The following is a 6,000-nucleotide window of genomic DNA, read 5'->3' as shown; positions in this document are numbered from 1 at the left end:
AGAGTTTTATAAAATAAGTCATCCTTGGAAATGGGAACAACAAAGGCTTCAATAGAAGGTAGACAATCAGATGAGTGTGAGGGTAGGAGTAGGGATGGAAGGAAGGAGTGAGAAAGGGAAAGTTTGGGAATATCAGCCACTGTAGGAAAGGAAAATAGTGAACTAAATGAAAATTGCTCCTGAATATTACTGAAAGCCTGAATTGGGGTAGGTAATGAGAATTTATAGTCAGGCCAACTGCCATGGCTTTATGTCTTTTCTGATAATTACTAGCAGCTCAGAAGTGTGAGTGGAAATTGACCAAGAGCAGATGGTCAGTTTTTCCCAGGGTTGGTAAATGATAAGGTGGGCATGGAAGAAAGATGAGGTGATCATGGTTGAGTAGGTTGTAGAAATGACTGGAAATTGCATCTAAGTTTGGGATGATCGGTGGAACAAGAAGGAGGAGAATTATACGTGGGTTGTGAAGGCAGGATGTGTCCTAAAAGCCCTGTGTATTCTCTGACCATGGGCTCCCCCTTCACACTCAACTGAAGGTTGAGTTAGACTTTTCATTTTACTTCTACCTACATCATACATAAAGATTATGTTCAAGGACTCAAAGCATTCTTTGACCCATGTGCTGTATGGCCGGATATATAAATATGATGCAGCAGAAACCTCTAGGACAAGGTGTATGGCACACACTTGCAGGTATTCATGCCAGGAAAGATGGACAGCTCATTTACATGAGTGCTAGCGCACGGCTGGAGGGGCATGTTGCTCATTCTGCTGGGTTCTATGTGCGTGACCTTGACATTAGCTCTTGTTATTCTTTTCTTTACTCATGTGGTAAAAACAATAGGAAAACAAAGAAGTTGTGAGTAGCTCTTGTTATTCTTTTTTTTACTCATGTGGTAAAAACAATAGCAAAACAAAGAAGTTGTGAGTTGGGAATTTGTCATCTGAGATCAAGTTCTGGAACAGCACTATCTAGTCATGAGATCTAGAAGAGTAAGGTTCTTAACCTTTCTCTAATTCAGTGTTCTGTCTGTGAGATGGGGTTGATGCCAGCACATGCCACATAGGGTCGGTAGGAGGATGGGTGAGCTATATGTAACACCTCACCTGGACTGGAGTCTAGCATATGGAACACTCTTAACTAGCTATGATCATGATGATGGTGGTGGTGGTGGTGGAAGTGGTGGTGATTATGATGGATTTAATAACTATAAGAAATCAATGAAACTTTATAAGAAATACACTTATCATTTTCTTGAGGCAGAATGAGTGGGACTTGGGTCTCCCAAATACAAGTGGGATTCAATTAATTATAAACTGTCTAGGTTTTTCAGGAATAGTATATCAATTAAATGTCTGGCCTAAGGCTTTCCACATAGTACATTCAGGTAGAATAAACATAAACGTCCAAAAGACATCTAAATTGTTTGATGGCTTTAAAAAATTAAAATAAAACATACGGATTCTTAACTAAAATCACTAGAGTTTTATTATAAAAGAAGTAGGAAATGAAGCAAAAATATAAAAACAAAACCCCATAATACCATTTATGTGCATATAATCATAAATAGCTACAAATAACTAAGGATATCTTGACCCTTCTGAGCCCTTTTCAATGTGTATGTAACCATCTCTTCCAATTTAAAGAATATGTTGTAGATATTAAAATACTTAGAAATCCAGGCCAGCGTAATTCAAGAGAGTGATCATAGCCATTAAGAATTTGAACATGAAGGAAAAACACATCAGGAGAGTTCCTAAGGGATGCTGAATATAGATCAAGCAGGAGATGTTCAGCCCACACCTTAATTTTATCACTCTTTTGTCCTCTGTCACCTCTGCATATTGCTCAGTTTTGGTGTATAGTTTGATGGTTTAGGGCATATTTTTAGGATAGTTGGAAGCTAACTGGGTGCTTGAACAGAGGAACTATAAAGAACCTGGCTGGAGCAGGCTCTGATTTTCTCTTCAGCCTGGAATATAAATTTCAGCCATTCAACTTGAATGGATAAATATCATGACCTTTTAAATGAATGGAGAATGGGGTAATCTACTACAGCAGATTATTTATATCACATAGAAGTCACTATAACCAGAACTGTTAAATTCTGCATGTATGAATGATTTGCTGAGCCATTGGTCTAGTTTTCTGTCTGAAAGACATTACCTGATTCTGATTCTATGGGAGCTATGTTACAACTGTATAAGTCATAGGCAACTGGTAGCAATGCAAAATAATTTTTGTCTATAGACATGCAGATAAATTATGTACTTTTCTAATGTTAACTCCTTGAACTGGTTGTTATACCTCAACAGTTGACTTATTAATGAGTTAAATGAAATCTCTAACATACGTTCATTCTCATATTATATGAGTCACAATTTTATCATTTTCTCTTTTTTTTTAAAAAATGGTATTTTGGGCTATTTTTCTCTGCAGTTACAGTCCAGCACAGGTGTTTGTATTCTGTGTGGCTCTTCCTGTTATGGCGGGTGGTAGCAGAGGTAGACACTCACCTTTCTCATAATTTCATTTTTTTTAAATAATTTTATTTTTTTAATGGGGTGACATCAATAAATCAGGATACATATATTCAAAGATAACAAGTCCAGGGTATCTTGTCGATCAATTATGATGCATACCCATCACCCAAAGTCAGATTGTCCTCTGTCACCTTCTATCTTGTTTTCTTTGTGCCCCTCCCCCTCCCCCTTTCCCTCTCCCATGACCCCCTCCCCCCCGTAACCACCACACTCTTATCAATGTCTCTTAGTTTCACTTTTATGTCCCACCTACGTATGGAATAATGCAGTTCCTGGTTTTTTCTGATTTACTTATTTCGCTTCGTATCATGTTATCAAGATCCCACCATTTTGCTGTAAATGTTCCGATGTCATCATTTCTTATGGCTGAATAGTATTCCATAGTGTATATGTGCCACATCTTCTTTATCCAGTCATCTCTTGACGGGCTTTTTGGTGGTTTCCATGTCCTGGCCACTGTGAACAATGCTGCAATAAACATGGGGCTGCATGTGTCTTTACGTATCAATGTTTCTGAGTTTTTGGGGTATATACCCAGTAGAGGGATTGCTGGGTCATAAGGTAGTTCTATTTTCAGTTTTTTGAGGAACCACCATACTTTCTTCCATAATGGTTGTACTACTTTACATTCCCACCAACAGTGTATGAGGGTTCCTTTTTCTCCACAGCCTCTCCAACATTTGCTATTACCTGTCTTGTTAATAACAGCTAATCGAACAGGTGTGAGGTGGTATCTCATTGCCGTTTTGATTTGCATTTCTCTAATAGCTAAAGAAGATGAGCATCTTTTCATATATCTGTTGGCCATTTGTATTTCTTCCTGGGAGAAGTGTCTGTTCATATCCTCTTCCCATTTTTTTATGGGATTGTTTGTTTGTTTGTTGTTGAGTTTTATGAGTTCTTTGTATATTTTGGATATTAGGCCCTTATCTGAGCTGTTGTTTGAAAATATCATTTCCCATTTAGTTGGCTTTCTGTTTATTTTGTTATCAGTTTCTCTTGCTGAGAAAAAACTTCTTAGTCTGATGTAGTCCCATTCATTAATTTTTGCCTTCACTTCTCTTGCCATTGGAGTCAAATTCATAAAATGCTCTTTAAAACCCAGGTCCATGAGTTGAGTACCTATGTCTTCTTCTATGTACTTAATTGTTTCAGGTCTTATGTTTAGATCTTTGATCCATTTTGAGTTAATTTTTGTACAGGGGGAGAGACTGTAGTCCATTTTCATTCTTTTGCATGTGGCTTTCCAGTTTTCCCAGCACCATTTATTGAAGAGGCTTTCTTTTCTCCATTGTGTGTTGTTGGCCCCTTTATCAAAAATTATCTGACTATATATATGTGGTTTTATTTCTGGACTTTCTATTTTGTTCCATTGGTCTGAGTGTCTATTTTTCTGCCAATACCATGCTGTTTTGATTGTCGTGGCCCTATAATAGAGTTTGAAGTCAGGTATTGTAATGCCCCCAGCTTCATTCTTTTTCTTTAGGATTGCTTTGGCTATTCGGGGTTTTTTATAGTTCCATATAAATCAGATGATTTTTTGCTCTATTTCTTTAAAAAATGTCATTGGAAGTTTGATGGGAATTGCATTAAATTTGTATATTGCTTTGGGTAATATAGCCATCTTGATTATATTTATTCTTCCTAGCCAAGAACAAGGTATATTCTTCCATCTCATTATATCTTTTTTGATTTCCCTTAACAATGGTTTATAGTTTTCATTATATAAGTCCTTTACATTCTTTGTTATGTTTATTCCTAAGTATTTTATTTTTTTTGTTGCAATCGTGAAGGGGATTATTCGTTTGAGTTCGTTCTGAATTGTTTCATTGTTGGCATATAGAAAGGCTATTGACTTCTGTATGTTAATTTTGTATCCTGCGACCGTACTGTATTGGCTTATTGTTTCTAGTAGTCTTTTTGTGGATTCTTTGGGGTTTTCGATGTATAGGATCATATCATCTGCAAAAAGTGATAGCTTTACTTCTTCTTTTCCGATATGGATGCCTTTTATTTCTTTGTCTTGTCTGATTGCTCTGGCTAGAACCTCTAGTACCACATTAAATAAGAGTGGAGAGAGTGGACAACCCTGTCTTGTTCCTGATTTAAGGGGGAAAGCCTTCAGTTTAGTGCCATTTAATATGATGTTAGCTGATGGTTTATCATATATGGCCTTTATCATGTTGAGATATTTTCCTTCTATACCCATTTTGTTGAGAGTCTTAAACATAAAATTGTGTTGTATTTTATCGAAAGCCTTTTCTGCATCTATTGATAAGATCATGTGGTTTTTGTTCTTTGTTTTGTTGATATGGTGTATTATGTTAACCGTTTTACGTATGTTGAACCATCCTTGAGATTCTGGGATGAATCCCACTTGATCATGATGTATTATCTTTTTAATATGTTGTTGTATTCGATTTGCTAGTATTTTGTTTAGTATTTTAGCATCTGTATTCATTAGAGATATTGGTCTGAGGATGACGTCAGAGTAATGGCGGGGTAGGAAGCGATACCGATAAATCTCCCCCAAAACTCAACAAGATCTTCAACCAGAAACAGAAAAACCTATACTTGGAGCTTCCAGATGCTTTGCAATACACCCAAAGGTATGATTGAGTGAAAAATTGGCTAAATATATAACCAAACCCCGAAGGAAAAAGGGAGTAAGAAATGCTCCGCCTTCCTCACTAACCTAAACAGGGCGGCTTTCTCTGGTAACTGTGAATATAGAAACTGAGGCGGGCAAAGGGGGTGAATAGATCCAGGCCGCCGCGGCACAAACGGCCGAACCAGGCTGTGGCACACAGATCCAAGCCGAGGAAAATCTGATCCTGTGGCAACCCGGGCAATACAAGCTAACACTCGCGCCAAACCCAAACAAAGAAAGACAAGCGGAGCGGCCATTTTACCCGGTCTCCTGGTCGGTGCGCAGTTAGTGGGCGAGAATTTCTTCCTAGGCCCCGAGAGTGGGTGCCCGTGTTGCCCCACGGAGAGGCAGGGTCAGAGGCCTTTCTGTGGGCCGAGGACAGAGTCTCTGGGCAGCCCCAGCGCCCTGGGAAAGCCACGCACGGGAGGGAGTGAGAACTACTTCCAACGGTGGAGATTTTCCGTGCTGGTGAGGGTTTCACTCAGAGGGAACCGCGGCCGGCCTCATATCCTGGTGTGCGCGCGCAGATAAGGAGTGAGCGATTCCTCCGAGTGCCTCCGCAGTGCGCGCCTGTGTTATCGCAGAGAGGGGCAGAGTCAGGGGCCTTTGTGTGGGCCAAAGCGGAATCTCGAGCCGCCCCAGCGCCTTGCAAAAGCCGCGCACGGGGACGGAGCGAGACTCAATTCCAACGCTGCAACTTTTCCCTGCGGTTGGGGGTTTCACTCAGAGTGTGAGACTGCTGGCTGGATATCCTGGTCGCAGACAGTGAGTGAGAGTTTCCTCCAAGCGCCCCCCAGAAGTGGACG

Source organism: Saccopteryx bilineata, chromosome 1 (genome assembly GCF_036850765.1).
Source record: "Saccopteryx bilineata isolate mSacBil1 chromosome 1, mSacBil1_pri_phased_curated, whole genome shotgun sequence".
In the NCBI taxonomy this organism is placed as follows: Eukaryota; Metazoa; Chordata; class Mammalia; order Chiroptera; family Emballonuridae; genus Saccopteryx; species Saccopteryx bilineata.
This window is presented reverse-complemented; position numbering follows the sequence as displayed.